This window comes from Etheostoma spectabile, chromosome 2 (genome assembly GCF_008692095.1).
Source record: "Etheostoma spectabile isolate EspeVRDwgs_2016 chromosome 2, UIUC_Espe_1.0, whole genome shotgun sequence".
Classification (NCBI taxonomy): Eukaryota; Metazoa; Chordata; class Actinopteri; order Perciformes; family Percidae; genus Etheostoma; species Etheostoma spectabile.
The window spans coordinates 30,011,951-30,035,148 of NC_045734.1; the positions used below are offsets into that span (position 1 = coordinate 30,011,951).

General features: G+C 39.9%; 2 long non-coding RNA genes across 2 annotated transcripts in view; both read left to right on the plus strand.

The window, feature by feature from the left end:
- Positions 1-23,198, plus strand: part of LOC116702372 (uncharacterized) — a 63,525-nt gene that overhangs the window by 37,118 nt on the left and 3,209 nt on the right. The gene's annotated exons all lie outside the window — the stretch shown is intronic.
- Positions 2,425-21,598, plus strand: LOC116702377 (uncharacterized). Its single transcript, XR_004335139.1, has 3 exons — positions 2,425-2,540; positions 3,459-3,463; positions 21,588-21,598. It is a non-coding gene; the product is annotated as an uncharacterized LOC116702377 (long non-coding RNA).

Here is a 23,198-nt window from a genome sequence, read left to right on the forward strand (position 1 = left end):
CTTTAAACAAAGTTTTCATGAATAAATGGGATGAAAGCAGAATAAAAACCTAAAAGCAGAGAAGGGCAGGCAGGCAGGAGAGAGTTTCCAAGGCTTTATTTTTCACAACAAAACAAAAAGTAACACAAACACAGGATGCACTGGATCAAAAACCCAAATCCAAAAAGCAAAAATTCACAAAGGTCCAGGGGGTAAAAAAAGAAAAACAAAGAACAAAGGCAGGGGAAAAACTCATGGCGTTAACAGGCCACAGGAACGGGAAATAACACATCGAAACCTGCGACAGGCCGACAACAGGCACGGCACAAAGATGCAAGAACAATCTTACAAAAGGGAACACAGAGGTTAAATACAAGAGGTAACGAGGAACAGGTGATACGTCAGGTGAATCACATTAGGGCAGGACAATCAGACAGACAAGAAGTAAAACTAGAGACAAGACGAGACAGAGACCAACTTCAAAATAAAACAGGAACCCGAACATACAGTCACTCACAGGGGAATACAAGACAGACTACCACACAAGACCGGGGAGGAAACTAAGACACAAACACAAGGAGACAAGACAGGACCAAAAAACCAAAGAAGGAGAAAAAGAAATCAAAGCAAACACCCGAACCTTAATGGTAATGGGAGAACTCCGCTTTTTTGGAGAGGATAAAAACGAATAATTCAAACATTGATCTGGACGTTGATTACCATGGCAACAATCTAAGCTTTGACACATTTGGGTCAGCTATACAACTTTACAGACTATATATAGTAGGTGGCATATTCCATTAAGTTTGGTCTTTGTCTTCCAACAGGACTGAGAAAAGCAAATTGGACAAATATCTTTCCATTTCTTCCTCAATTTTTTTTCTTCCTATCAACAGCTACCCTTTCAGTCTCTTATGTGCTTTTCATCTTGCTGACTTCTTTACCTCCATCTCCTGTTTCCCCCTGTCCTTTTTGTTCTAGTACCCATGTGGCCTTTTTTAGATTGTCTCAATGAGAAGTGAAGATGACTCTCTGTCTATTATTTCTCTCACTTTGTCTCTCTTCTCCCATTTCTCTCTCTGCTCACCCCAACCCCCTCACTCTTTTATGATATATCTCCCAACTGAGACAGGAGTAACAGGGGCTAACACATCATTAAGGATACGCACACACACACATACACACACTACAGAGATGTTTCGCTGTTAGCTCACGGCTAATGGGAAACAGTGTTTGTTCACAGCCCCAGATCCTTACTGTCCTTACTCTGACACACACAGACAGGAAGATGGTGAAGCAAAGTGTTCCGCCAGTTGTACAGAGAGATGGCGCGTGAGGGAGAGATAAAGAAGGAATGTTAGCGCCTGACAGATGGAGTGTGGATAACAATAAGCAGACAGGGGGGGAATGGAGGGATTCAAAATGGGAAAGCAAAAACAACAGGCTTTTAACTGTATTGTGCTATGGAAATTAATGTATTCCATATGTTTGCCTTAAGTAAGAAAATGTACATAGAATTTGCGGAAGATTTAACAATATCATTAATGACTCAAACATTTCAATCAAAGAGCAAATTTATGTCCTCAGTAAAATTATTTCCAATTTAAATCCCTCTTCTGATGAGCAAAAAAAAAATAGTCACTGTAGATATTTAACGTAAAAACTTACCGATGACACTTAAAGGACAAATCCGGCTCAAAATGAATTGGTTTTCATGCTAATCTAATGTGTCTCTAGCTTCAAATGAGCTACCGCAAACCGGCGGTTAGCTGCTAACGCTAGCTTTTAGAGCATAGGGTAAATCGCTATTCAAGGCTCAAAATAGCACCTCACTTCAACGGTAGCATAATGAGGGTACCTCTATGTAAACCGAAGCATTGAAGGTTTACATGCAGGCGCCATCTTGGAAAACAGGCATGACCAGTCGAACAACGAACGCCGTGCAACCGGTAACCAGTAACTTGTGATGCGTTCCAGGCGACCTGAAACTCGTGTTTTCACAACCTTCTACCCATGAAAGTGCCCTGGAACAGCAGTCAAACCCAAAACTCACTACCTGTGAACTCGTACCAGATCGTTGTGCTCCCAGTTTCAGTTTTGACGTCACTCACACATAAACATCAATGGCGTCCCCTGTTGATGCTGTAAAGACGCTGTGAGAAATAGTATAAATAGGCAACGTAATGTAATTCCACATATTTTAATCAAAACAAAAAACACATGATTGTGTACTACTACAGGTTATGTTCATTAAATGAAGCCCGAAATATTGCGGACTAGAAATTGCAACACTAACACTAGCTAGAAGGGTTTGTGGTGACTTTGCCTGGAATGCTACCAAGTATTGAATCGTGACTTGAAGTTGTAACTTACAGGCAAAAAACTGTGTCTGGAACGCAGCATCGGCTCAAACACAGCGTTCCTGGTTTGGTGTTTCTTATAAAGTTCACAATGCTTTTGTTTACGTGTAGGTACCCTCATTATGCTACCGTGGAAGTGTGGTGCTATTTTGAGCCTAGTTAGTGGGATGAAATAGTGATTTACCCTATGCCCTACCACCGGTTTGCAGTAGAGTATTTCAAGCTAGAGACATGTTTGATTAGCATGAAAACAGATCCCAGAGAACAATGGACTCAGTACACATGTTATTAACCCTTCAGTTCAATTTGCGCCGGAATTGTCGTTAAAGGGAAACAGCAGGTAAAGACAATAAAATGGTAAAAAAATAAACTATAATTGTATTGGTAGGACAGTCAATAGCTTGATCTGCCTTCTGGGAGGCTATGTAAGTATTTTTCTAACTTTAACTAGAAAAATGAAATGTTTCAGTTGCAATCAAGATATGATTGCAGTGAAGAAACACAGGCAGTGGATGTTACCATGGTTACTCAACAGGTATCATGTTATTATAGAGCAGCATAGCGCATGTATAATACAGTTTGTATGTGGTTAATGATAATGGATCCTGATTACTTTGGTTAGTGAAACCTTCCAGGAGCGTAGTGCATTGTTACAGTGCAGATGTCTTATATAAATGTCCATAATAAAAAAATACAACCATATGTGTGACTGTCTCTTTGTGTGTTTCAATGTAACTAGATGAAACATATTAATAATTAGCATGTGAAATGGTTTTGTTGCTCGCAGTGATGGGTAAATTGCTCTAAAAAGTTGTCAAAAAGTAACCTTAACTCTCTAAAAAAGGCATTTAGTTCCTTTTTTTTTTGCAACAGTTTGCTTTATTACTGTCTATTCATGTGTTTTACCGGTTTTTAATGCTTAGGATTTTTAACTGTTTTTACTTGTGTTTTATCTGTTTAACTGATTTTGTGTAAAGCACTTTGAATTGCCCTGTTGCTGAAATGTGCTCTACAAATAAAGCTGCCTTGCCTTATTTGCAATTGTTTCTCAAAAGCATCATGTCTTACATTACATGCCAGGATATAATGGTAGTGTCCCTTCCCTGTCCTTACTCACAGAAAGAGTTATAAGATCAGAATAAAGTCAGTTTTAGCCTAAATTTACTTGTGTAAGTCCGTTCAGCTTTAAAGACATCACATATAGCTACTGAATCATTTCAGAAACCTTTTGGAATGTGCATCTCAGATCACATTTTTACTCACTATGACCACTAATGAGCTACTGTCGTAATCTTTGTATCAAAATATGAACAACAATTTTGTCTAATTACCACTACTTGATGAACAGCTGAAGGAGCGGTGTCAACAATTTTGTGGTTTGCCGCTGCTGAATGTAGAAAGCAGAAACACTGATATGTGTATATATATATATATATATATATATATATATATATATATATATATTGAACAGTTCGAAAACTTAAAAATTTTGATATGTACTACTGATAAACAGAAAAGCTCTCACACCATACAAATCTGCTTTTGGCATTTTCAGGATAATACTAGAACATGTTTGCATGATTTATTATTTTAAAAAAAACACACACTTTACTCTTTTATTATACTGCCCATGGCTGCGGCACCTGTATTTACCCTCAGTATGAGATGCTCTGTAGGAGTGCCTGTCTCTTTAAGCCCCCCCCCCCTCACGACAAAGCCCAGTGTGCTCTGATTGGCCAGTGTTCTCTGCTCTGCAGCCTTCGCTGCTGTTTCACTAGTTAAAGCTGGAGCTACTTCACAAAGTATATAGCAGGACTGCGTACCGTGAAAAATCACTTACTTTACAAATACTTTAAAACTGGACAACTGGTCCCAGCAGTAACGTGACCCAAATTTGGGTTAGGATCTTGGGTTACAATGCAGCTATTTAATATCTAGCACTAGGCAAATGTTAGATTGTAGTGAAACAAAGCAGCACTTTCTATCGTCAAAAATCTCAGATAAAGGCTTGTGAACCAAATACTACTTCTACTACTATTACTACTAACAGACAATGGTTAGGAGCAGTGTGATCTGTAATTGTGGAGAATTTAACAACACTGACAGCCAAGATGACTTATTTTACTGCCGTTAGCATGTAGCTACATGCGACAATGTTAACACTGCTTTAGCTTAAAATAAACACTCCAGTCCTGCCTCCGTGAAGCAGATGACCAATCATAGCAGAGCGGCTTAGAGTCAGCCGAGAGTAGAGCGTTCAGAGCAGTTGGAAATCTGAATGTTTTAGTTCACAGGAATTTCTCTAAAATGCATTTGCCTCATTATTTGAATGTTGTTAATTTTAACATTGTAGATATGACAGAACATACTTATCCACGCGCCAACCACCCCAATGAGTTATTGTCTCTCTCTCACACACACGCACACACACATACACACACAACATTTAAACCCAATAAAGAGAGATCTCCTGTCCTCCTCATGTCAGATTCTCTTCAGTTTACGTGTTGCTTATGTTGCTTCCTATCACATTCCTTGCCCACTACATTTCTTCTCTGCGGGAAAGCTGGTTTTGATATTGAAGTAAAAAATTGCTGGTATGGTGGCACCACTGAGTGTTTGTGTGTGTCTAAACACACTGTTATGAAGAGAGTTTTTTTGCTTCATTGTTCCCCAGCGAGCGGGTGGAATTGACTTGTCACAATATGTTACTTTAGTTCCATCTGTCTATCACTCCATCTCTCTCTGCACCAGCCCCCTCATCCCTGATGTATTTATACCACAATCTACTGCCAATTGATAACATCTATGTTTGGCTCTCGCTGTGCATTTGTATACAGTCTGTATTTATAAAAACTCCACAAGAGGCAGTAGCACGCCAAATGTTGAGCCAGAGACAAGGCAGGAAAACACACAGATCTTCATGTTTGTGTGAATTCACCTGCAGAGCGCACCAGTACAAACCCAGATCTGGGTTTGGGTTAGGGTTTCATCGACGCAATCACGTCTTTGTTGGACGCAAGTGGATTTTCTTGCTCCTGTACCTCCAATTGATGTTATTCTTGCCAAGGTCAGTGAAGTGGCAGATCAATTTTGGTAATATCCTGTGCATTGGGAAGCAGCATTTTCCATGGCTGTAGTTGGCGGATTTGCAGATGTTTTTTTAATTGGGACTTTTTGATTGAATATTATGCCAGTGTGTTGGGATCGGTCAATTCAATTGGATGCAAGTACCAAAAACAACATTTTGGTCTTTAAAAATGGTTTATTTTAGAAGTAGTTGTAATAAAACTTAGCTCTGGGGCGCTTATTCCTACTCCTCAAAGGAGTGCTTAGGAGTGCTTATTCCGCACTCCTTTGGTTTCCATGGATGGATAGATGGATATTCAACAATATTAAAAATAATCACTAAGAATGTCAAAGATTTAATTGGTCAATTTACGAGATTAAACATTATATTAGAAAAAAAAAACCTTCTCTCTGACCTTATAAAGTAATTGATGACGAAATATTTTAGAATTAACCTTTTGAACTCTGCTAAAAAATTGGTCCGCCAGTGCCTACATCGGTACAGAGGCAACGATTTATGTTTTCCTCCGTGGGTGCTCACGGGCGCACGCCCTTTATAAAAAAAAGCAGTCAAAAAATGTTTTTCAGGACCTTAGGAAATGGAGAGCAGCCGACACAAACACAGTAAATCAATGTAGCCTGCTAGCTAATTAATACAATTAAATTAAATATTAAATATTTCAGACATATTTTGATCAAATTTTACTACTTAAAAAAAATCAAAACATATTGATCAAAAACATTTCTAAACGTAGAAACATGAAATAAATAGTCCTTAACACTCCGTAAGTTATTTGAACTATGTACATTCATTTGTTTTTGAGATATGCTCATTTTCATGAGCTGAGTGTAAGGGTGATTTGAAAATTTCATCTGCCATAGAAATGGTCCGCCAGCTGTTTTATACACGATTTATGTTCACTTTACACTTTCAATCGTCATTTTCAGATGCTCAAGAAAAGTGGATGCAGATGGTTTTTATAAATGGTCCAACAAAAGACTGTAGCTCATCCTTGTTGGCCCCTGCTGTACCCAGTATAGATCGCATTGTGCTGCTTCTGGGGAGAAGAGTGGTAAAGCCTATACATCTCATTTAGTCTGTCAAGTGACATGTAGGCACACACACGCACACGTGGTGGCTGTGGGTCAGTGGTAGAGCGGTTGCCTGCCAATCTGAAGGTGGTTCGATCCCTGTTGAAGTGTCCTTGGGCAGGACACCGAGTTGCCCCTGATGCTGCGCATTGGAGTGTAGATGTGTGTGAATGCTTATCTGATGAGCCTTGTACGGCAGCCTCGACCACAATGTATGAATGTGTGTGAATGGTGAATTGTGTAAAAGTGTTTTGAGTAGTCATTAAGACTAGAAAAGCTCTATACAAGAACAGTCCATTTCCATTAGTTCCATAAGCCGTTCACCTTGCACTGCGTCTTTCACTGCCCAGGTATAGTAAAGAGAAAAAAAAGAACTACCTCAACTCGTTGTTCCAATGATATCAATGCATAATATTATAAATTCAGCTAGATACTTTGAGATGCATACTGGGACTTGATGCTCATTGAACCATATTAATGAGCTTGTCAGGATGGAACCCACCAAAAGCAGGCCGCCAACACTTTGGGTGCCAAGCCATAAGAAATGTATCACAGATGTACTGCAGATATTTAGATGTGTCCCTATTCAGCAGAACAGTCTACACACTCCTCTGCTGCTCTAATTAGCTCTCAGTGTCCCACTAGTACATCTTCATAGACTCAAATTGCTCCACGAGGGCCTGTCACTGGTCCCTAAAGTTTCCTGAAAGGAGGGACACACACAGATACACATCCATTCATCTGCTCATTCCTCAGATACACAATTAACATTACACACATGAAGCCACTTTAAAACTGCATCAGTAATGTGCACAGTAAGTATAGGGAATGTTGGATTTTGATGATGCTGCGGAACTGATTGTGCACTTAAGCACACTGTCGTAAATATCAGGCCATCATTGTGTGCTGTCAGGAGATGGCGGATGGTCCTGACTAATCACTGATCTAATTTGACACGAAATCCAGACAAAATAATCAAGGTCCCATATTGTGCTAATTTTCAAGTTTATACTTGTATTTATAAATAGTTTGTTAAAAAAACACATTCTTTTTTTCATAATGTCTGTCTGAATATACCTGTATGTACCCTCTGTCTGAAACGCTGCGTTGGAGCGCCTGTCTGTTTGAGTCCCGCTCCTGAAGAAGCCCCTTTGGCTCCGATTGGTCAGTGCTTCCGGGTCTTCTGAATCTGTGCTCTCTGCGGCTGGGGAATGACTGTAACGGCACTGTAGCAACATTTTTCTCCTATATATAGTGTTTAGACATCACAAGGGACAGAAGTCGTGACGGCTCATTTAAAGGCACAGATTCTGAATACGGGTTGTGTGCATTTCTCTGTGGAGGGAGCATTTTGATACTATATAATGTATAAAATGCTGATAATATGTGATGACAAGATAAAGAGATGTTGTTTAAACAAAAGAAGTTTTTAAAAAAAACAATGTCTAGCAATATCAGAAAAACCTTTTATGGTTAAACAAATAGTCTGCCGTACTGCTACATTTATTTTGATACTTTTCTAACGTTGCATTTTACTTCATATTGTTTTTGTTGTTGACAAATAAACCCTGGAATCATTGAATGTTGGTTCACATAGATAGGTAGAATGAAAGATAACCAGAGAAAAAAACACCAAAAGAAAGCCACAGAGACAGTGTGACAGATGAAGAGATACAGTTATGTGTGTGAGATTCACATAGCAGAAATAGAAGGTAGAGCGAGGCGAAGGCCGTGAAAGACAAAGGAGCTGAGGGTCTTGCAGAGGACGTTGAAGTTACGTTTTCCTCGTCAGTGCCATACTAAGACTTGTTCTGCTAATGATGGCAGAAGGAGGGAAGCCACAGCAGCGTTTGGTGAGCAAAAAAGGCAAAATCAACTCTATGGTCTGGGAAAAGTTAACGTTAGCTAACCCTGTGATCCCTCTGCTTCTGCCCCCCCCGCTGTAGTAGATGTTGTATTCCCCCAACATACTGTATTCCCTTACAGTTTAAAACTTTTTCCAGCTGCGGGGGTGCATAGGCTCAAAACCAACAAGAAAAAACAAGTAGTAGTAATGTTCCATCACCATTTAGTTTAGTTGTTAAACTGTAAGTAAAATTAGCAGGGACGTTAAATCACCTGTTTCACATAAAGTTATTCTAAGATACCATCTGTATGCTGGATTTTTCCTTAGGTAGCTAGTAAATAAGCCCACTGAGGTTACCCTCAGTTATTATTATTAATATTTTTGGTACATTTAGTAATGACAGTAACTAGTAGTGGTCACAGCATAGAACATTGTGTTACAGTGGGGCTCGAAAGTTTGGGCACCCCAGGTAAAAATTGTATTAATGTGCATAAAGAAGCCAAGAAAAGATGGAAAAATCTCCAAAAGGCATCAATTGACAGATTAGACATTCGTATAATATATCACAAAAAGTTGGATTTTATTTCCATCATTTACACTTTCAAAATAACAGAAAACAAAAAAATGGCATCTGCAAAAGTTTGAGCACCCTGCACAGTTTCTGCAGTCCTCACCACAAGCATCAGCATTTGAAGTTTGCAAATGAACATATAGACCAGCCTGATGCATTGTGGAAACCAGTTCTGTGGACCGATGAGGTTAAAATAGAACTTTTTGGCCGGAATGAGCAAAGGTACGTTTGGAGAAGAAAGGGCACAGAATTTAATGAAAAGAACCTCTGTCCAACTGTTAAGCATGGGGATGGATCAATCATGCTTTGGGGTTGTATGCAGCCAGTGGCACAGGGAACATTTCACGAGCAGAAGGATAAATGGATTCCAAAAAATGTCAGCAACTTTTGGACGCTAACTTGATGCCATCTGTGAAAAAGCGGAAGTTAAAGAGAGGATGGCTTCTACAAATGGATAATGATCCTAAACACACCTCAAAATCCACGGTGGATTACATCAAGAGGCGTAAACTGAAGGTTTTGCCATGGCCTTCACAATCTCCTGACCTCAACATAATTGAAAATCTATGGATAGACCTTAAAAGAGCAGTGGTGACAAACAGCCCTGAAATCTCAAAGAATTGGAAGACTTTTGGAAGGAAGAATGGGCAATGATACCTCAAACTGATTTTATTCATAGTCCAAAGACTCTTTCTGTGAGAATAAGATTACTAAAAGATTATACCCTGGACACTGACCATTATACCCAAAGATTTATGAATAATCATGTTAAACAATCATGATTTCAATATTGACCAAAATAATCGTTTTTTCCATAATCCTGCCGCCCTAGAAACATGCTAAGTTGAAATCAGGAACAGAGGAATGTGAGTTTGCAGCATTTTTAGCGATTGTTGCCTTAATTCTGAGCCAATAAAATGTGTTCAGTCGGGTGGACAGGACGTTATTTTTTCGCAGATTTAAACGTTACACTAATAAGAACTGCATTTAGGCCTTTCACTGTCCAATAATACGGGGCACGTGGAAATCATTTTAGTTTTTGGACAAATCAAAGTGAAAAGTGAGAAAAAAAATGTAATCAGACGCTACGTGCCCCCTACCCTCAAACCCCTCCCCTTCACGTTAAAATGGTGACAGAAAGTTGGAACTGAAAAAAAGATTGAAAAAAAGACTACCTGCGTAATGTTTGGGCCAGTGTTTCCGTTTTCATTTTGGATTCCGATACGCACTCTCACATCTCTGTTCATACTCTTTGCCCATGTAACATGGAAGTCAGGGAAGACACTGACAACATCTGTCTGGGTTATCAGGCTGCCGGAGGTTGCTGATTTGCTGTTTCAACAGTACATATCTACTGCTTCATCATACCCTGTGTGTGTAAAAAAGTACAGAGAGAAACGAAGTGAGACATGGCTGTGTGTGTGTGTGTGTGTGTGTGTGTGTGTGTGTGTGTGTGTGTGCGGCATTTCATAACTGCAGGCTCTGATCACAGATAACCTTCTTGGTGTCCGCTCACTGACTCTACCTAACACACTTCCAATTTGTGTGTGTGTGTGTGGTGTTGTGTGTGTGTGTGTGTCCAGATGCTGAAACCAGATGCTTTCCTTCAGACTGCAGGCGCCTAAGATAGTGACAGGGAGCAAACACACACAAGGTTATCACACACAGACTCTCCAACAGGCACACATGCACAGAATATAATATCCCAGGTAGTCCAGGTCACATTTCAAACCATCCTCACTCAGAAAACGGCTGGATAGGTCGATTGTGCAAGCAGCATAAAACGACTCATATTAAAGTTAGTTCTTAGGCGCAAATATCCAGTAGCCATAGTATTTATCGTAGGAGCATTGTCAAGCTGTTCATCTTCATATACGTTGTAAGGTATAAGTACTGAAAAAGTCGGTATGGTGCTTCTCTAAACTTAATATACTTTATGTTTGAGGGTTCCAGGTGAACTCATGGAAGACATTACCATTGCATAGTTGTGTTGCAGCCATGAGCACAACAAGCACCACTTTTGTGTGTGTGGCTTTATTTTACGTGAAATCACCACTGAATAAAAATACATTGTTCCTCTTATCCTCTTATTTGTGAAATAAGCATGTGACTTGTGTCTACTCCACCCCGTAAATAATGAAAATCAATAAGAACCGTAATTAAAATGAAGAATTGGAATCAGAATTGTTCAAATCAAAAAGATGCCCAACCCTACTGGTATTGGTATTGGTATTGATTACTACGTTTATGGCTTATGAAAGAACTATTACATGCTACAGCAGGGCCAGTGTTACACCTTCACCTCTTCAGTTATCTTTATTTTCCACAGAGCATTATTATTTTCACGGTTGGAGAGCTTTTCTGATAAAACTATGTGAGATAGACTTTCCTTTGACAACCAGTGAACGGTGAATGTCTCTCTCAGAAATATCTGTGTCTGTCAAAGCTCAACAACCTGCTTGACCCACGAATTCCTACTTGAAAACCTTCCAGCACACATTACTTGTTTAGGTTCTAACTTCTTAACACTAATATTAATGCCCAGAGCAAATTGTCCTAATCAGACTAATGCTCTGAAGTGCATACAGCTTCATTTCTCTACTCGCCTGCCTCTCTCCTTACCTATCTATCCACCTCTCTATAAATCCACCCCACAGGAATCTCAGTCTGGCTTGAGCGTTTTAAAATGCTGCAAGCCTTTGCATGCATCTAAAAGACACAAAACACACACACACACACACACACACACACAAGCATGCACGGGCAAAAATATCCACACATGTTGAGAGACACACAAAGTAAGTCTGTAAAGTGAAGGTTTGATAAATAAATAATGTTGCTCAATAATGGAACAGTGTGATGTGTTGTGGGAACAAGACTGACGCTGCCATGACAACCTTAAGGGTCATGTGAGGTCATCCGCAGCTGTTTGACGCCATTACACAGTCACTTCTCTCTACACAGAGGTTGAGTGTATGTGAGTTGATATGTCTGTGTGTAGCACTTCTATATATCTGTTCAGTGTGTGTGTGTATGTGTGTGTATGTGTGTGTGTTTGGGTGTGAACATGGTAACCAAGGCAACTAAATGAAATATAAGCAGCCAGTAGACAAACACTAGGATGCAATATCATATGCATTTTTTCTTCTTGTTTAAGATCATTTTTGGGGCTTTTTGCCTTTAATGGATAGGACACCTGAAGACAGAAAATGGCGGAGAGACACTAATGTTCGATACACTTAGCTGTAAGCGTGGCTAGTGGGGGACCGGACAGCATAGCATTACCCAGTATGGACTGCTCAACAGCACCTTTGCTGCTTGACAGAGCAAGATAAATAATAAAACTGAGCCTTATTGGGTTTGGATTGTCCGGACATTATAAGTAACAGGACAAACGACCCAACAGAACTGCTAGAGATTTAACATTTAACTACCTGAATTAGTCTCCAGTAGGCCTGCACGATATTGGGGAAAAAACTGCCATTGCGATATTTTTCCCCCTGCGATAAATTGTGATATGAAAAAAGAAAAAGTATTTGCACGGACCCCTTGTTTCTTTAGGCTAACTATATTAGCTTTAGCCTGGCTGGTAGCAGCTTTCTGCTTGTTCCTTTAGGCTAACTATATTAGCTTTAGCTTGGCTGGTAGCAGCTTTCTGCTTGTTTCTTTAGGCTAACTATATTAGCTTTAGCCCTGCTGGTAGCAGCTTTCTGCTTGTTTCTTTAGGCTAACTATATTAGCTTTAGCCTGGTGGGAAGCAGCTTTCTGCTTGTTTCTTTAGGCTAACTATATTAGCTTTAGCCCAGCTGGTAGCAGCTTTCTGCTTGTTTCTTTAGGCTAACTATATTAGCTTTAGCCTGCTGGGAAGCAGCTTTCTGCTTGTTTCTTTAGGCTAACTATATTAGCTTTAGCCTGGCTGGTAGCAGCTTTCTGCTTGTTTCTTTAGGCTAATTATATTAGCTTTAGCCTGGTGGGAAGCAGCTTTCTGCTTGTTTCTTTAGGCTAACTATATTAGCTTTAGCCCAGCTGGTAGCAGCTTTCTGCTTGTTTCTTTAGGCTAACTATATTAGCTTTAGCCTGCTGGGAAGCAGCTTTCTGCTTGTTTCTTTAGGCTAACTATATTAGCTTTAGCCTGGCTGGTAGCAGCTTTCTGCTTGTTTCTTTAGGCTAACTATATTAGCTTTAGCCTGGCTGGTAGCAGCTTTCTGCTTGTTTCTTTAGGCTAACTATATTAGCTTTAGCCTGGTGGGAAGCAGCTTTCTGCTTGTTTCTTTAGGCTAACTATATTAGCTTTAGCCCGGCTGGTAGCAGTGGGGAAAAATGGCCAGGAGACGTTGTGATTATGTTGCATTAATCAGGTAATTTAGATTGTATTTGCAGCGAACATAAAACACTGACTACTGTAGCTTCACTGACTACCCATCAAAACTATGCGCATCGATAACAAACCAAAGCACACATGACAAACCCCGTCGGACTAACGTCACATACACACGTTGCCCACATGGCTACCTGTCTTAAAGGGGAAGGGTCGATCGGTAATGATCATGTAAAAGAAGAATGGTGAAAGTTTACTTTTCTATCAAGCTGCAAAAAAGGATTAGCGTCGATATCGCAACCTCCCGCAATGTGACTATTGCGCATGCGCACATTACGATGTTGATGCTAAAACACAATATCTTTTAGCCCTTGTCTCTAGTCTCCGTTAACCGTTAGCTAATCTTAGATGATTCAGTCTGACTGGATTGTCAGTAACGTTATCCCAGGGCCATCAAAAAGTCTGTCATTATGCCACGTTCATTAAAGCTATATTAAAGACTAGTATTATGTTTAATGAATAAATTCCATGTAAGTGTTACAGTTTGGATTGTAGCAGTGGCGTTAGTGGTATTCCCACCGGCTCCTGCTGTCTATTAGGGAGTATATAACACTTAAGATCAGGGTTTTGTAACTTATTAGAGGCGCAGGACGCCACACAGCTACTAAAACAAAGAAGAAAGATTAACCACCAATATTTTTCATTTATATTACTCTGTTCCTACTAAAATTTATTTTGCTGTCTGTCTGTCTGTCTGTATCTCTTTAATGACATTAAATATTTTAATCTTAGAGATTTGTTAAAATTCCAACCCATGTCCTGCCTCATTCTTTTACTACTTATCTCAGTGTGTTTGAGGAGCACACATGCACACACAGACACACACACACACACACACACACACACACACACATACACAAACATGCACACACACACACACACAGCCATTTTAAATCAAGTTGAAAATTATTGCTCGCTGATGAACAATTACAGCAGAGTTTTTTGTGACAATCACCTGTCTATTATCATAATCAACGTCACACAAGGAGATGCAGCTTTGAAAAAGACTGAGAGACAAAGAGAGAGAGACAGAAGAAGAGGAGACACTCTTAACTCTGATATAGTTCTCCATTGGACACACAGAAATGAGAGGGAAATGGTTTCATGGAAAATGGCAAGATTGCAAGGCTTCACCAAGAATCTTCTATATGTCAGTTAGACACAGACCATTTAAAAGTAACTCTTCTGTAATATGCCATTAGTCTGTAATGTTGAGTTCTTTCCAGGAGTTCATTCATGTAATTTAGTCCCTATGTCTACTGGCTTTGTCTCAACCTGCCTTGCTTTCACCTTCAGTTTCTACATTCCTGTTAAAACTCCAGGTTATGTTGTAACAATGGTGTAACAATACACTTTGTCAGAAGTATCTTCACATCAGCGGGAGAGGGAGGATAGAGGATAGAGGAGAGGATGAATGATTCCACAGGGCTGCTATTCCGTTTATTGTAAAGGACTTGCAGCCTTTCTAAACATCAATCAATCAATCAATCAATTTTTTTTTTCAAAGTGCTGAACTACCATGTTTCATTGTCTCATAACACTACAATTAAAAATGAGCAAAAAAAGATAAGAAGAAATGTGACAATCACATTTAAAACATCAATAGCCACTTTTAAATAGGAACTGATGCACCTTTAAGCTACATCGCCATCTGTGTGAAAGTTACGAAGACCCAAGGGGGGGGGCTCTGTCGCATTTAAGCCGGCAACAGAGGCAGTCACAGAGCCAAACCAACGTCTGTGTGAAAGGGACAGCCGGCCTGGTGGGACTACCTGCAGTACGATGCTCGAGTCAACCCACAGGACAGTCGGAAAGTGACTGCGTTCAGAGTAACCAAAGTTAAAAATTACATGCAGAAACATAGCGGGCAATATTGCCCACCTTCTCTTCCACTCTCCCTCTCTCAAACATGCGTGCGCACCCACACACACACAAGGAGACAGGCTTTGCGTCCGTCCGTCTCTGTCCTTCTCTCTACTGATTGCGCTGCTATAATACATACAGTTGTAAGACCGATTGGGTTTGCGGTGTCCATAAAAGATGCAGATAGGCTCACATACACACCAATGCTGTTGTGTTATACGTCACACCTTTTTTTTGCTTCTAGAAGTGCATGCTATGTGAAATCACACACCAAGGCGGCAGTGTCATGTACAGCTATGTTGCCACCTGCGCGCCGCCCAAGTATTCTAACTGCTTTCTCTAATCAAAGTCATTTTTGCATGCTAATTAGACTAATTGACCATGTACATTTCTACATGGGAACATGGGAACGGCATAAGACTGTATTTTTTAGGAAATGGCCAATGATCAAGAATAGTGTCTGAACATTGACACTGTTACGTTAATGGTTTTTGTTTATTCCTTATAAATGTGTTGATCTAAAAATGTAGCCTTTATTTTACTCTGAACAGTTTGGCATTTGTAACATTTGTTACATCAGCTATGAAATAAGTAACTTTACATACCTACAGTTCGATATCCTTTATTCTTTGGAGCAGCTAACATAAGATAAGATAAGAAAACCTTTATTTGTCCCACAGTGGGGAAATTGCAGACATCAACACATCCGGTGTTGTGTGGAATTACCATTGTGAGGAGTTATTGATTCAGAGCACAGTATCACCCAGAAGAACTACATACATACAAAGTGGATGCTTACATTGCCCTGGCGGACAGCAACAGAAAAGACTGTTTTATGCATTATCCTCAGAAGATTAGAGCAAAATGGCATGTCTTAAAAGAAGTCCTTGCTCCTGAAATCAAACTTCAAAGTAGTGCGCTATGGACTGTCAACATGGGCCCAGGAGTTTTTTGTAGTGGTTGTAGTTGTAGTGTCTTGCCTTGATTTCTCCTTGAACACGTCATTAGCAACATAGTTTACAGTACTCGGCGTACCTAACTCAAAGGTTTTCAGTAAAGTACTGTACTGTTTAGCTGTAATTTGACCAGTCACCGCCCCAACTTACATGTGTTGCTCAGGTCTATGTGACATTGATTGGTTGTAAGTTGTGTTTGTTGCCCCTATTAGCTGTAGGTCGTGTTTGTTGTTGGATTGGTTGTAGGTCTATCTGATTGCGCCTAGAGGTATTGTGGTCAGTGACTCTTCAAACCGAGAGGTTCCAGGCAATTACACATTTGCAAATTTAGTCTGGCGATGCTTCCTATTGAAATACATTAGTTTAAAAACCATGCTGTGTTTCAGTAAAAAATTATGGGAAAACCGTGTTTGTGTACACAAATCAACAGATACAATTTTGTGACTATTTCACGAACTGCGGTGAGACTGGGTTGCACGATCACACTAGATGTATTTCTTCAATTCAAATTCTGTAGCTACCAGGGCATTCAGTGAAGTCCCACTCATACCCAGACTTATGCATTATTTACCACTTTCTTGGAGCTGTTTGAATCTCAGATAATGTTCAAGTCCGAATGCAGCAAAGGCTAGCCAGCTGATATCTCATATAAGAGACGATAGTCATTAAATGGCTGGATGATAACTGCACAGTCTGTCAGTCTGTTGTATTTGATTGAGAAGATGATATGTTTCAGCTTACCATTTCATTATGTAAAGAGTGTGTTTTGATTTTCCTAGACATCACTAGCTTTGATTATGTGTAGGGTGTGTTCTTGTTTGTTTTCCTTCTCTTTTGATTGGTCATTAACCCTCAACCCAATCAACTTTTTGATGACCATCTTTATATGCATATAAAGTATCCCAGATCCCAACTGTTGTCTAGAATAAAGCTATTTTCGAAACAAGATGTTTATATACACTATATTTATACATACACTCACCTAAAAGATTATTAGGAACACCTGTTCAATTTCTCATTTCTGCAATTATTTAATCAACCAATCACATGGCAGTTGCTTCAATGCATTTAGAGGTGTGGTCCTGGTCAAGACAATCCCCTGAACTCCAAACTGAATGTCAGAATGGGAAAGAAAGGACCGATCTGAGTATTTCACAATCTGCTCAGTTACCGGGATTTTCACGCACAACCATTTCTAGAGTTTACAAAGAATGGAGTGAAAAGGGAAAAACATCCAGTATGCGGCAGTTCTGTGGGCGAAAATGCCTTGTTGATCAGAGGAGAATGGGCCGACTGATTCAAGGTGATAGAAGAGCAACTTTGACTGGAATAACCACTCGTTACAACCGAGGTATTCAGCAAAGCATTTGTGAAGCCACAACATGCACAACCTTGAGGCGGATGGGCTACAACAGCAGAAGACCCCACCGGGTACCACTCATCTCCACTACAAATAGGAAAAACAGGCTTCAATTTGCAAGAGCTCACCAAAATTGGACAGTTGAAGACTGGAAAAATGTTGCCGGGTCTGATGAGTTTCGATTTCTGTTGAGACGTTCAGATGGTAGAGTCAGAATTTGGCGTAAACAGAATGAGAACATGGATCCATCATGCCTTGTTACCACTGTGCAAGCTGGTGGTGGTGGTGTAATGGTGTGGGGGAGGTTTTCTTGGCACACTTTAGGCCCCTTAGTGCCAATTGGGCATTGTTTAAATGCCACGGCCTACCTGAGCATTGTTTCTGACCATGTCCATCACTTTATGGCCACCATGTACCCATCCTCTGATGGCTACTTCCAGCAGGATAATGCACCATGTCACAAAGCTCCAATCATTCCAAATCGGTTTCTTGAACATGACAATGAGTTCACTGTACTAAAATGGCCCCCACAGTCACCAGTCATCTCAACCCAGTAGAGCGTCTTTGGGATGTGGTGGAACGGGAGCTTCGTGCCACAAATCTCCATCAATTGCAAGATGCTACCCTATCAATATGGGCCAACATTTCTAAAGAATGCTTTCAGCACCTTGTTGAATCAATGCCACGTAGAATTAAGGCAGTTCGGAAGGCAAAAGGGGGTCAAACACAGTATTACTATGGTGTTCCTAATAATCCTATAGGTGAGTGTATTTGCCCCGCGACCACAGATGTAATTTAGATGTATTGCAATCTCTAGTACAGGGTTCATGTGCGCATGGTCCCTGACAAAAAAAAAATAAAAAATACACTACATCTTATAATGTCCCTATCACAGTTAAGCTACAAAACAATGCATATCAGTGTTTTATCAGAAGAGGCAAAAACAATTACAGAGAATTGTCCATTCATTACATCAGCGCTCCCTAAAAAAGGTTTAGTGCTACAAAGTTTTAACGTCACTTTCCCCCCCTTGCCAAAGAACACTTGATGTAGATTGTAGGGGCCATCGAACCATTGACACTTAGTTTTTTGCCGACAGGCGATAATTAACCCCTTGTATTAACAGCATAATGCTGTAAAAAAATGTAAGGGCTCTTCCCAAATACCGTTTTGTGTGCTTCGAAGCTTCGGTGCATTTCAACAGCAAATAGTCAAAGCTTTGGTGACAGCAGCGGCAAAACCAACGTTTCAGACTGCAACTGCTTTATTTAGGCAGCTTTATTTCATGGAAAAAAGACAGAAAGAAAAGAGATGAAGCGAGAGATGAAGCGACTACTTTGTTGTTGCAGCAAACAGTCTCCTGCAGTTCAGTGCTTGTGGTTCGTTTTTCACCTTCATAGTGTTTAAAACTTTTTGGCAGCAGCGAGAGGCTCTCACGCCGCGACACGGACTGACAACTCTGATCTCCGGCTACATGATTGCGTACCGCAGATTGACGTTGGGTTGCTTTGGTCCAAAAGTTGAATTGGACTTAACTTTTTGCTGCAGGCATTCACAACAAATGGAAAGACCTGCGTTTTTGCAGGACTGTCTGACGAGGTTGTGTGAATGAGTGCTCAGCCAGGACTGACATTTTGCACGGCCGTATTGTTACTATTTTTACCTTTATCAAATCTCCTGACAACCACACCAAGCTGGTACAGTATAACCACAGACCTCTACACACATCAGACTGCTATCTTGTTGCAGACATTTAGCTAGCAGCTTTATCCCTACAAAACACCATGAATTTCAACCTGCATGCCAGTTTATCAAAAAAAATTTATTTCGATAAAAAAAATTATAATATTCCCCTTTGGGGAATTTTCGGATCCAGAAAACAAGGAAAAAATAGGGAGACCGAAAAAGTCTGGTATACCTAAAATAAACCCAAAATAATTTCAAACGTGACAATTAGAAAAAAGTCGGTTTTGCATGGGTTTTGAAAATATTTTTAATATGATATGTTTAGGGTACTATAGTTTTTTTTAGTGACAGTAGTAGAGGGTTTTTAAACAAGGTCAGCAAAAATAATTTTGACCAAAATTTTTTCGTTAGAAAAGCCAATGGCAGTGGGCAAAACTAAAGCCTGCACTACCTGACTGCTCTTCTTTTCCCTTTGGTAAATATCGCAGCAAGAGCAAAATGTTACCGCGCCTTTTCATTTTGAAAGAACAACGCCCAAGGAGGAAACTCCAACACTTGACCTACCAATGATCTATCTGGATCACTCACTCCGACCAATAATGTAACTTTATCACTCCGTCAGGAACAGACTTTTATGTTTAGGGGGGTCCAACCCCAAAAAAAAAAACCCCCCGAAAAAGAAGAAAAAATGTGCCCTATAAAACTGTCAGCGGCGATCATTTCCCATCACCCAAAAAGATAAAGAAAAAACCAGGGAGGGAAAAAAACTTCTTTGGGGGGAGTCCCTGCTGGGAGTGTTTACAGTAAAAAATAAAGGTGTTTTTAAAAAAGAGATGGAAGAAAAGGTGAGATGCTGTTTGAAACTAAAAACAATTACTTTTAAAAAATGCCATCAGCACAGAGGAAAAAACCCCACAGATCAGGGGTTTCCCTGTGGAAGGGGGAAACAGAGGATAGATAAATAGTTGGAAGATGTTGAAGAAGACCTAAAGTGGGAGGGGGGTGTGGAAAAATTTTTTCCCACAATTCAGTCATAAATAGGGAAAAAAAGGAAACCCGCGCGGCTCAGCCAGCCCTCCTACGAGCAGAATGTTATCCTTCTCCCTTGGCAGAGGGTGAAAAGACCTTAGCTAAGAAAGATAAAACAAAGAAAAAAGATGAAGGTTTTCGGTTGAGGAGGGAAGGGGAAGGAAAAGAAAATATAAACAACGATTGGGGTTTAAACTGACTTTGGTTTTGGGTTTGGGAAAGTGGTTCTGGTTGAAATTGTAGAAAAGGTTTGGGCGCAAAAGGGCCCAAAATTTGCATTTTATAAAAAGGGGAACAAAAATTTTTTGGGTTGATACATAGACTTTTTATTTGGAACTTTTTTGACTGTTAAACAAATAAGGGAAAAAGGGGAAATCTTGTTGGGAATGCGCCGACGAAACTCACAATATTAACAATGAAAAAGGGGGGCTATTTTTATACCAGCCCAAATTTTTTTTAATGTTTTGGGGGTAACTAAAATGAAAAATTTGACATGATTTTTTTTTCTAACCCCCTTCCAGCCATTACACTAAGTAAAAATGCTCGTATGGGATTTAAGCACAGAGCACAGAAAGGCTCACCCCTTGTGTTTTTGGGTCGGGGGGACCCCCTAAAACAGGCACCCCTATGACTGTTGATTTTTCCAAAAATTTTTAAAAATGCCCTTACATAGAGCACAAAAAGGGTAATATTTTTGTTTCAGTTTGAAAAAATGTTGCTTAATGAATCGCAGTGGACTTTTTTTTTTTGGGGTCCCCAGGGGGGCCCGAGCTGGAAGGTGATGCAGGTGTCATGTCATGTTAAAGAGGTGGGGAAGGTGAAGGGTGACATGGCCCTTTTTTCACCCCAAGGGGCCCAAAACCCGGGGGCCCCTTGCGGACCTCCCTCTTCCTCTCTCCCCTTTTTCATATCAAGAATCTGGTTTGACTTTTGAGATAATTTTGTAGAAAAAAGTCACATAACAGTGAAAGATGTTTCACAATTTCCCAAGTGACGTCGAACCAACAGCTCAAAAACCTAAAGATAATTAATTCACAAACAAACAGCACATCCTCTCAATTTGATTCTTTTCATATGTTGGATAAAGGGACTACAGATGCATTCCAGTATCTTTAATGATACATTTTCAAATTTGTTAAATCTTTCTGTGAAAATAAGTATCATAACTAAATATAAGTAACAAATTCAAACAAGTCAATCTCGATATCTTGTTCACCTTAATAAATGCCGGGTTTTTTTACTCAATATGTTTATATGCTTATGCAGTACTGTGATTAGTCAGTTCATGGTGAACTGGAAACCCTGTAGGTGTGAATGTTTTCCTTGTGCGTGTGATTCCAGAGACACACTGGAAATATCTCCATGTTTCTTGCCTTTCGTTCTCAGTTTTCTCACTAGTTGCATTAGCATTAGTACCAATTCTTTACACAGTGATGTTTTCAATGTAGTGAGTCCCCGGGACCCAAAGGTTATAATTTACATTTAATTTAATTATGGGGCCAACACTGTCCTTAACTAACTTTTTTTCACCAGTCTTCCTGATACATATAAAACATTTTTCAATTTCCTTGCGGGAGTCATCCCAAAAGGATTGATAAAGAGAAGTCTAAGTCTAATATATATTATATCTGTCTATACATATATAGATATATGTATATCTATATATATATATATATATATCAATCTGAGCTCTCCTATAATGACAGTGGACCATCTTACATTTTTAAAAAGTTTTTCTACATTATCATTAGTAAAAAATCATTTAAAGTGATCTTTGACTGACTAAAACATCATTCAATTGATTATATAGTATTATCATCATCATCATCATCATCATCATCATCATCATCATCATCATCACCATCATCATCATCCGTTTCATTATAATCCATCTGAGAAGATTAGAGGCTGGAGAGGTATCAGTCAAACCACAAACGAAGGACTCTTGCAAAGCGAAAATAATAGATGAAAAAAATGTTCCTCTCCTTAATTACCCAAATCTCGTTTACTTTTTCATCATAATCATGTAGGATCCGGAGAAAGATGGCTAAACTTAACTGTCATGTGACCTGTCGTCACGTGACCGGACGGCGGTTGCCATCATTTCGCAGGATATCACACGACTTGTTCATACGTTTTATTCTAGCTGCTGGTTACATAGCAGTGTCAGATCCCTGCTTCACACTAACTTCTGTTCCGTAATCTTTAATACAGAAACTCTGTTTCACATCAAAACACTCTGATTTGAACCCTACATGCATGTGTTATTTGCATATTAACAGTATTCAGAATTCATTTCACAATCCTCCCATTTGGCTGGTGGTGCCCTGCTGCTCATACGCTTTGTGGCGTTTGTGAAGGAGTTGGCTTTTCCGTGTGCAGAGTGGTTATGGGGTAAATAATCGTTTATTCATCGCCATGGAGTAGACTTGGCTGTTAACATGAACTAGTGAGTAAATATGAATCCCTCTCTGCACTATAAAAGCTCTTCTACTGATTAGTGAGAGTGTGGGAGAGACATTGAGGAGAGGGGGGCTCGGGATGGAAAGAGCGATTTGTTTATCCAACACTTTTCTCCCTCAAATCTGATTAGCTCAATGTCACATTGAAGAGTTGGACCTCTCCAGGCTCTGGTGTGTGTGTGTATGTGTGTGTGTGTGTGTGTGTGTGTGTGTGTATGTGTGTTTGTGTGTGTTTTCCTACATGCAAGTATTTTGAAAAAACAAAAAAGATTTAGATGCTATGTCTGTCTCTCCTGTGTCCTTCTCTTTCCCTTGTTTACACTAATCCTTGTGTCAGAAGCACCATTTGACCTTTCTGTTGAGAAAAATGGTTAGTCCACCCCCTATTTTCCACCAGGCGCGTCTGCACTGTCTTCCGGATGCGCCGCGGCCATCACAGCCATTCGAGTCAATGCCTAATATTCCATCAGCTGCCTCTCTGCTCCGCTAAAGATTCACGGCAGGTCTATTTTCACACAAACTGCGGGCCGTTCAGATGGATGTGCAA